The sequence below is a fragment of the Camelina sativa genome, chromosome 19 (assembly GCF_000633955.1).
Source record: "Camelina sativa cultivar DH55 chromosome 19, Cs, whole genome shotgun sequence".
NCBI lineage: Eukaryota > Viridiplantae > Streptophyta > Magnoliopsida > Brassicales > Brassicaceae > Camelina > Camelina sativa.
In genome coordinates this window covers 10,044,458-10,055,288 of record NC_025703.1, presented here as the reverse complement: position 1 = coordinate 10,055,288, position 10,831 = coordinate 10,044,458, and the positions used below count along the sequence as shown (strand labels likewise).

Sequence of the window (10,831 nt, the reverse complement as noted above, 5' to 3'; positions counted from 1 at the left end):
GTCTCTCTTGAACATCATGATCCATTGTGGGACCTTTTACTCCCTCAAGCACATAACTTTTCTCTTCTTTCTTTGGGTTGCCACTATATTACAACCTGTACTTATTACTTTCTCAACATTTCAACCTATACTTTTCACCTCTGTATAAAACAACATAAACTTAATTTACTATGTATATAACAACACAAACTTTTTAAAAATTCTAAAACAATACCTCTCCAATTGAAAAAAAAAATTACGATCACTAAACCTGATTAAACCACAAATCGCGATTACTCTTATGCGTTTAACTCAAACACGCGACTTATATAACTCGACATGATAAACTACGTAGTTTGGCCATACTTCTTATTTAGGGTTCTTCATAATTAAAAAAAATGAGTTTGAGTAATTTTGGGTAACGAAGAGAAGAGATGCCGATTAGTCCTTTGGTATATGAGAGTGATCCAGATGATCCCGATTTCAATCCCAAAAGCAAAGCAAGTGATGAAGCTCCTAATGGTTCCGAGGAAGTTTCAGATGAAGAGAGTGAGGATGATGGAGATAATAGTGGGGATGATGGAGACGATGAGGATAATGTTGTCGAGAGTGAGGATGATGGAGACAAGAGGGGAGATGATGGAGAAGACAAAGACAATGGAAGTGATGAGGCTGGTGATGACATAGTTGTTGAAGTCGGGAATGAGGCAAACCGAAGCAACAAAAAACGAAGGAAAAGAAGGAAAAGAAGGAAAAAAAGAGTAAGAGTAGTAAGCAGAGAACAAAGTTTGATGGGGCTGGTCCATCAACATTTCAAGTAGCAGAGACAGTCAAACACACACCCACACAAGAAAGCAATATCTAAGAGTTGTGTTGATGCTTCATGTTTTTGGAAGTGGTTACAGGTTTTTGATTTTGTTTTAGGAGTTGCAGGTTTTTGGTTTTAGGAGTTGCAGGTTTTTGGTTTGGTTTTAGGAGTTGCAGGTTTTTGTTTTGGTTTTAGGAGTTGCAGGTTTCTGGTTTGGTTTTAGGAGTTGCAGGTTTTTGATTTTTGGAGTTGCAGGTTTTTGTTTTGGTTTTAGGAGTTGCAGGTTTCTGTTTTGGTTTTAGGAGTTGCAGGTTTTTGTTGCTGATCTATGTTTGGTTCTTAAGTTGGATTATGTTTAATGATATTGAAAGAGACCATTTGAGATCAATTCTTATTGAGGATTTATGTTTGATGATATCGTTTGAGACCATCTGAGACCAATTCTTATTGAATTTGTAGGCTTAACAACACAACATTTGGATTAATGACCATAACCATACATAACAACAATATTACACGGCAACAAGCCATAACAACACCTACACTCTTCCACATAGCCATAATGAGTCAAGTATCACCTACACTATTCCCCACAACTATACAAGTGAGCTCACAACTATACTGCAACACCTACTGTTTTTAAAGCTATCATAGCCATCTCATGACCCAATTCCTCCTTCAAAAGCAAGACTTGTTTGTCAATGTTCTCTGTCTTCGATGTGTATCTGATGATTCCTTCGCCACATCAGCAACTTATCGGAACTCCACGACGAGCTTCCCGATTGGCTGAACGGTTCAAATCTGAAGAGCTCATGATTTCCTGAAGTTGAGATGGTCGATGTTTGAAGAACCCTAAATCTCCAAATTGATTTTTTTTTTCTTTCTTACGGTTACTCATTTAGAATGATATATCGTGGTTTGATTAAAAAAAATGATATATCTTGTTGGGTTGTTGTCAAGTCGCGTGTTTGAGTCAAACGCATAAGAGTAATCGCGATGTGTGGTTTAATCAGGTTTAGGTATTGTTTTAGAATTTTAAAAAAGTTTGTGTTGTTATATACAGAGTAAATTAAGTTTATGTTGTTTTATAAAGAGGTGAAAAGTATAGGTTGAAATGTTGAGAAAGTAATAAGTACAGGTTGTAATATAGTGGCAACCCTCTTTCTTTTCTTTGTGACTTCTTTCTTCCGGTTTCTCAAGTTTCATACAGTACCATCCATCAGACATAGGAGCTTCTAATATTTTCTTTCCTTCGTGATCCTTTATTACACAGCTCAGCCCTTCAAACATAACTTGGCAACCATTTCTCATCATGTGTGGCACACTCAGGTAGTTGTGAGTCATACTAGGTACTAAAAGAACATCTCTCAAATTTCTCTTTCCTAATTCAGTCATTACAGATATTGTACCTTTTCCTTGTGTCTGAACCAACTCACCACTTCCCAGCTTTAACCAAGTCCTTGTCTTAGTGTCTAACTGAGTAAACCAGCTTTTGTCTCTTACCATATGACTTGTAGCTCCACTATCTATCACCCAAATATCTTTATCAATTTCATCTTGATCATGTGTGGCAGTGAATAGACCTTCTTGTTGATTGTGTGTGTCTGTCTTTGGAGCTTGTGTCATTGACCCTTTTGAGTCTTCTTGAAATCTCAGGTTCAATGCACACCATGCATCTTTTGAAGTCTTAGTGGCCGACAGGTAAGTTTTGAATATCTCTTTAGTCACAGCACTAAACAACAATTGTAAGGCAGCATGATCTTTCATCTTTAACTCCTCTAAATCTGTCATTCTTTTCTTCTCATCATGGATTCCTTCAGTTACTATTTTCCACAACCCCCTAGACCTAAGGAGAACTCTTGTCTTTATAACCCATAAGTGAAAATTCTTCCCGTCAAACACTGAAACTACTTGTTGGTTCTGCATTTTTAGTCTTAGATTTGTACCTGATTTCGATTTCTTTCTTCCCTTTTTTTTTTTTTTTGTGTTCTAGTGAATCAGTTTGTGCCTCTGATTTCTCTTCTGCTTCTTGTGCAGATTCTTAGATTTCCAGGCCACCAAGACTTTGGAGCTCTGATACCATGTTGAATTCTCTCACATCTGCCGCTTAACCCTTTTTACTTCTTACTTTTCTTCTTCCTCCACGACACAACACTTCTTCTTCTTACGCTTCTTCCTCTTCTCTTATTCTTCTTCGACTCCATTGCCTTCTCTTCTTCACCTTATGATTTCTTCTCTTATGCTACTTGATTAAGAAGAGGATCAAACTCCAACAGATTTGTGATGAAAGAATATCTAGCTAATCCCTCACAAAATGACTATAGCAAAGGATTTGCGAGGAAAGTCAATCCCTCGCAATTCGCTTCTCGCAAATTGGTCAACGTTGTAATTCTCTCACAATATTTGCTAGGAATTAAATCCCTCGCAAAATAATTGTAAATTGCAAGGAATAAAAGTGGTAGCAGATTCCTTGCAATATTGTTCCTAGTACATTCCTCGCAGAGTTTGCTACAAATTTGCGAGAAAACATTAGAAAAAACTATAAAAATATATATTTTTAAAAATAATTTAATATTTTTTTCATCATATATATATATAATGTATATTTATAGATTTAGTGACAGCTTGCCATATTAAAAAAAAAACTAATATTAATAAACCACCCAAACCGGGAATTGGTTAAGAGTTACAGAATTGAACTGGTTACAAAATGTTGATTGAACCGGACATAAAATAAACAAACAAAAAAACCCTAATCACACGCAGCCGCAACCAGATTCCGTTGTCGACAAGCCACCGTTGCCAGCTGCTAGTATGTCGGCCTCTTGGCCATTTAATTCCTCAAAAATGATCTTCAAACCAACCAGATTTTCAACTAGGTGGAAGGGAAGAACTCTACTTGCGACACCGCCTTCGTCTCCTTTAGCACTCTTTTTCTGTCGCCGGATTTCTTTTTTCATCTTCAATTATGGATCTTCGGGAGGAGTTAGGATTCTGGGATAGAGGGCAACAGATCTAGATCCTAGAAAGTAGACGTAAAATTAGTCTTACCTTTTCAATCCCTAGATCGATTGAAACCTTCTAGAACGAGTTAATAACGAAGAGAGCAACAACTTTGTATTGGATCGCATCCTCATCGGAAGGTACAATCGACAAAACTGGAAAACAAAAATACAAAATCACGGGATTCAAATTTCACCAAATCAAAATCAAAACGAGAATTATACAAGGAAGAAAGGTAGCGAAGAGAATTGTGAAAACCTTGACGACTTATTCAAATTCAGATTGCTGGTCATGAGATCTCGTGATATGGGTATAGAGAGGGACAAGAAGAGATCTTCTATTGCTGGTGGGAGGTTAATGACGAAGAGGAGAAAAAAAAAAAGGAAAAAAAAGAAAAGAAAACAATTGTGTCCGTCAGATTATAAACTAAAAGACCAATCCATGTCTCTATGAATTAACCAATGGGAACTCAGTAATTTTTTGGTTTATAAATTTTGTAATATGGAGTATCATTTGGTATATTATAGGTAACCAAAATATCTTAAACATATTTGTAAATTCTTTAATTTTGCATAGCTTTTGTGTTAAACATATCTTAAAAATATATGTTCATTAATTTGCTTAGCTTCTGAGTTAAACATATTTACAAAATGGTCCTATTTTTTATTTTAATAGCTTTAGAGAATTTTGAATTTTTTGAAAATTTGAAAAGTTTTAATTTATTTCTAAGTATTGGATTTTAGTTTTGAATATATTTAATATTTGAATTTTCATTTACGATTTAATTTCTAAATTTCAAAGTTTAAAATTCTAATGTTTAGAGTTTATGATTTAGGATTTGTAATAAGTTTAACATTTGGGATTTTATGATTTAATTTATATAGTTAAACAGTCACAAAACAATCACAAAAGAGTCATATATATATATTTGAATTTTAGTTTTGAATATATATATAATAACTGAATTTTAGGTATAGAGATTTAAATTTATAAGTAAATATTTATTTTGTGTAAAGTAAATATATACGTATATTGTTTTAAATTTATGATCAGGATTTTTAAAGTTTAGAGTTTATGATTTAGGGTTTTGAGTTAGATTAAGGGTTTGGGGTATAGAGTTTGGGGTTTATGTTTGGGATGTGAAATTAGTATTAATATACTAACAAAACATATAAACATGTAAGTTAATTTTTCTTATTTTTAAAAAAAAAATTAGAAATTTATTTGATGAACTTATGAACACTCAAATGTATTTAAAATAAAATTCAATTAAATGTTATAATTACTTTTAATTTTTTTTTTTTTAATTTGCAATAGATTTGCGATGACTCTCGCCATTCCATCGTAAATCCCTTGAAACTTTGCAATGGGTACTGTCATCGCAAAATCGTCATAAATTTGCAATAGATTTGCTAGGAATGTTAATTTATCTGGTAATTTCCTCGCAAATTTGCAACGGATTTCCGAGGGGCCACTTCCTAGCAAATTTGCGAGTAATTTGTTAGTGACTTTATGTTTGTAGCAGATGTCTCACAATTCTATCATAAATTTGCTAGGGATAATTTTTCTCGCAAATGTTCCTAGCAAATTGGTTGTTTTCTTGTAGTGAGAATATACAACTTGGAAAGATCCCTCTACATGCAAAAACAGTTTTGAAACAAAACCAACCAGTTAACTATTTATTTACGTCAATGACACTGATCATGGCACGTGATTGTTATGCCAAAGAAACACAAACCTCTCTAATCGACCCAATTTTACACAAACTGCAAGTTCCAAATACAAACGAATCCAATCATTGGCTAGCAAGTCTGATTCATTCACCTACAAATGCAACAATGAAAACAGATCACTGCTTAACTGATCACAAGCAAAACAAAAGAATTGACCATGATCGTTAGTGTCTTAGTCAATCTTACAAGGTAAAATCGTTTTTGATTATTCAAATCAACAACTGAAGGCCAATCTGGCAATGCACCTTGGTAGAAATCATCCGCGGCTGCTTCACCGTGAAAGTGAGGTATGAAACGCTTATGTGTGGTCACTATATATGCAACATTAATAATCAATCAATCAGTATCTAGTGAGGATGTTATCCTAAACTTGTATGCAAAAATAAAAAACACAAGTCAGTCAGCTCCTATTTCTTCTTCTTCGTCTTTAATTCTAGCTATAGAGCAAGTCAAATCCAATTTTCCAAAACTTTTTTTATCAACACGAACCTGAAAGGTTTTATACAATTTGGTAGAAGGATATATTGCAACCAGAGTTAAGTGTAAAGATTGTACACAGCTCATTGTCTCGTTGTATTTCAGTAACTCACAGTACTGAAAGTTTGTCCCATGAGAAATAAAATTGAATGTTGGAGATTACTAAATAATATATATTGAAGGAACCAGATAGTAGCAAGAGGAGATTTAGAGGAAAGGGAGGAGACTAGAGTAGATATTAGTTATGACATTGAGCATATTGTAACGATGAAACCCCACCGTAGCATAAAGCTTAGGTACACAATCGATAAGCCTAAACCGTGGGTGTTGACAGTTGTGAGACCACAGTCCACCTGTACTTGGTACTTCAAGATCATCAATATCGAAACCCTAAGCAAAGAATCTCTCAGTTTCATAATAACTATTTAAAAAAAACCCTAGCTAGAAGAAGCCACGAGTATAGTATTAGATAAGAAAAATACTAATAAGAAAATGAAAGAAGTACATCGGATTCGACCACTTGACGTCAGTAACCCCTCGGCCCACTGAAAACTTTCTTTCGATCATCTTCCAAGGGAGACGTCATATTTTTCCTCATCCTAGTCAAGCTTGCGGTTTGGCGGAATCGAGCGGCGCATGCAGTTTTATTATCCGGGCGATATATGCCATTAACATTATTAATATCTCGCATAGATATTTTTTATATTTTTAAAACATTAATAATATATATGTTACTATGTATTTAATATAGTATATGATAATTTATTCTTGTAATAATATACAGTATATATATTTTAATACAAATTAACCATTATTGTGTGAAATTTGATTATTACTTTGAATGCTCAATACACTTTAATTGAATGGTACATGTGTGTATCTCTGCAATATTGGTCGTTTTTATTTTCTAAAGAGATGAAGTTGATACAGGATACTGGATAATCCTTGTAATTAAGAAATCAATTAATTTTTGATTCTTTTTTATTAATTCGTTTTATTGGTAGAAAAAAAATACTGTAGTCTCTGCCACTACACTATATATATATTCATGTACCATGTATGCTGAATTTGATGCATTAATTTATCCATGGTACCCTGGAACTGTACCAGCTGGATGAAGCAACCATATATAATCGACAATATATATGGATACAGAACCATTGTTGCCTGATGGGAACTTTCCCCATATTGCTATCACGAGATGGAAACAAAGAAACATGTAAACTAAAATAGTCAAAATACTCAACAAGTCTACGCATGCATGCATTACATGTTATTGTAACTGTTTATAAAAGTAGATAATTAAAGGGAAGGAGACGGAATCAAGGGCACTTGGGTTTGCCCTTGGAGCTAAGCTTGTCTCGATAGCAAGGGCACTGATGCTTGTTGCCAAAGGTACCAGAAGGAACACAATTGCATTCTCTGCAACAAATACCACAGTACTTAAGACATCTGTCTTGAAATCCTGCCTTTACACACCTTCCTCTGCATCTACTCCCACAATATACATCCAGGCCTTCTCTTCCTCCTTAAGTTGTCCCATTCCAATATTCATAATAAATTTAGATGAAGATAACATTATATAGAGACCTTTTGCAATGGTGAAACGTACTTTTATACCTATATATATATATATATATATATGTATGTACATTGATAACAATACATATATATATATATATATATATGCATACACCACTTTTATAAAAACATTAAGTGGCCCTATTTTAATGATCATCAATATACTTCAGTTCTAGTACTTGACATACTATTCCGGCCGGTTAGATTATAATTTGTTTAACTTAAGGTTGTCTTTGTGTTATATATATAGACTCCAACCCTTTTGACTTTCCTATGCCTTATTTTGAGATTTATTTTTTGTTCAGTAAACAAGTTTTCTATATTGAAGATATTGTAATTAAGGGGTTCTTATTGTCTATAGTTACTTCACCAAAAGACTTTTACACTATATGGATAGATCATGGACTTATAGTTCTACTTAATTAAGCCATATATATGCATGCGTACATACCTAGAGCACCTGTGGCAGGAAAAATCATGAAGGGAACGAAGAGAAGAGCGAAGAGGAAGAAAAAAGCAACAGCTTTCTCGTAATTCATGGTTGCTTTCTTCGTATTAGTTCTTGTTGTACTATGAGAGTTTCTTGAAGTCCTTTTTGGCTTGGTGGTACTTTTTTAAGAACTGATTGTGAAAGTGATGAGACTCATTTTATATATCTAGAACGTAACAGCCGAAAATGATCACCGCCTTAGTCTCAGCCGAAATAAATGTATTGATTAGGTTATTTGTCTAGACGTGGCAAATCAAATTGTGGTCATTGTGATTCTTGAAATGGCTGCAATCTTCATACGTCGATATGCTCGATGATGTCTCTAGACTTTACTCTGATATTATTTTTCCTTTTCCTACGGCTTCAACAACACGACACATAGCTTCATAACATGTCATTAAACCAATTCTAATAGTTTTCTTTATTTTTTTCTCTATAATAGAAATTTTTTATAATAGAGATAAGTTTTGCGCCAATAGTTTTCTCTATTTTTTCTTTTATAAAAAAATATTTTAAACAAATTTTATTTTTATTTTACAATTAACACCTTTTATTTTAAAAAATTGCAAACTAACCCATTTTACTTTAAATTTGTAACACTTTCATAAAATTATCTTTCGCAAATGGTAGTCTCAATATTTTAGAATAAATATTTATACTTAAATTTATATTATTAGTTCTTAAAATAATTATTTTATTTATTTTGGTCATAAATAAAATAAGTTAAAGATTAAGAGGATTACTTTGCAAATAAATAGGTCACTTCTATTTATAGAAAAGAAAATAGAGTTCCTCTATAAATAGAGAAAAAAATAGCAAACTCTAATTTAGAGGTGAAAATAGAGTACCATTGGAGCAAAAATTACTCTATAATAGAGTATAGAGGCAAAAATAGAATATCATTGGATGCTCTAAGTGTCTTGACATCTTTACCCCTTATTTTACTTAAATACTTTTGTTTTAACTTTATAATAAACCGTCCGGAGCTTGTGGTCGAGTGGTAGAGAGCGGGACTGGGACGTTACAGCGTTTCGGGTTCGATTCCCCTGCTTCGCGAAACTAAGGCACATTTTCCTGAACACCTTTACACAGATATGGATCTATCTAACGACCCATTTGAATATCCAGAGAGAGGGTCTCCTTTCCCAGAGATCAGTTTCGAGCCTTCCATAAGCATGAGAATTTACTCTGAGTTAACAAAAAAAAGAACTTTATAATAAACTTTTCTTTGGTAAAATAGTGCAATTATCAACTTTGTGGTCAGCTATAATAGTAGGAATCTGATAACCTTTGTTTTTGGGTAAATATTTACAAAATAGACTTTTCTCTTTTGTTGTTGATGTGACATATAATTTATAGTTGGAAAACAAGTGGGTCAAGCAAAGATGTTGTTTTAATCATCTATTTCTCTAAGTCATTTTTATTTGATACAAATTTATACATGTTAAAAGCTTATAATGTGGAATAAATAAAAATTGTCGCATAATATTTTATTTTTTCTTGAGTCTGACCACTATTTAACTTTTATTAGACAATTTTAGACTGTTGGAATGTTGTTAATAAAAGATTATAAACACTATATATTATATGTCTATAAAAAGTGTTGTAATTAAGTGTTGTAATTAAGTGTTGTAAATAACTTTATTTATTTATTTTTTTTGAAAACAAATTTTTATTAATGGGCAAACCCAATGGGCTTAGGCCTGAGATTACAATTCGTCAACAGTTACCAAACGGAAAATTTCCCGGTGAACAGAAACAGAGAAACAAAGTTGGTTCCGGGCGGTTAAACGGAGGCAGAGGATCAGACCTACTAGCTCCGACGAAAACAAGCCCCACAGCTTTGTGATTTCGACGCCGGATCCGGTTCTTTGACCGGAGTTTTCGAATCCTGTCTCACAACCCTCACCAACGGCGATTCAAACCCACCACATGGCTTTCGGAATAGGTCAACCCTCCGACTCTCCGCCACCCAATGAACATCAACTCCCCGACCTAGCAAATCGACATACTCGGACCCAAGCCTTTGGACTCCGAATCTATGCAACCGGAAATCTTTCCCGAGGCAAAAACAGACTTCAAATCCGGTCTGATGGAAACAAAACATGGAGGCAAGAGAAAGGAGGTGGCTCAAACCAACCTCTCAATACCCGGATTCCATGCAAGCCATCTAAGATCCTAAAAGGATCTACTGTTAACCACCAAAACACTCACCAGAAAAACCCATCTATCCGCATGCGCCTTCCGCCGCTGCCGCAACCACTGAACCTGACGGCTGAGCCGTGAAAGACTTCTCTGCATCTCCTACGGCGTCTTCAAACCATGAGGAACCAGATCCAAAGTCTTTCGACCGCCCGGATATGGCCACAACAGCAACGCATGCTGGAAAAAACCACACCACTCCGGTGACGGAGAAGAAAGCTTGCCTCCCTCCTGTTGCATCTTGTCCCCAGTCCTTCCTTGAAGCGCAGCCCAAACTTACCTGACAATCGACAACAAACCAACCGCAAAGCACCGCCTCAGATGGAGTGAGAGAAGACAGATCTGATGCCGGAGCATCGAACCACCACCGGAGAACTCTAAGAAACAACCCCCAACCCCTCACTTCTCCACCAAGCCAGCGAACCCACCAAAGAGACACATCGACACACGAAGTCGCGAAAATCCCGAACCGCCAGATCGAACCGCCAAAAAACGATGCCGTCCTCAAGCTTCGTCATTGAGTCTTCACCAGCGACCACCACCATAAGAGACTCCGCT

The 10,831-nt window shown here is 34.9% G+C and overlaps 3 long non-coding RNA genes across 4 annotated transcripts; 1 reads left to right on the top strand and 2 right to left on the bottom strand.

Annotated features, from left to right (window-relative positions):
- Positions 2,495-3,265, top strand: LOC104765820. 2 transcript variants are annotated; one of them, XR_002036779.1, is made up of 2 exons: positions 2,495-2,665; positions 2,825-3,265. It is a non-coding gene; the product is annotated as an uncharacterized LOC104765820 (long non-coding RNA). The 2 variants fall into 2 exon arrangements; XR_002036778.1 differs by having other exon boundaries at positions 2,495-2,700.
- Positions 3,419-4,199, bottom strand: LOC104765821. The gene is made up of 2 exons (XR_763926.2): positions 4,049-4,199; positions 3,419-3,945 (listed from the first exon to the last, which is right to left on the bottom strand). It is a non-coding gene; the product is annotated as an uncharacterized LOC104765821 (long non-coding RNA).
- On the bottom strand, positions 7,061-8,356 carry LOC104765819. Its single transcript, XR_763924.2, has 2 exons — positions 8,033-8,356; positions 7,061-7,528 (listed from the first exon to the last, which is right to left on the bottom strand). It is a non-coding gene; the product is annotated as an uncharacterized LOC104765819 (long non-coding RNA).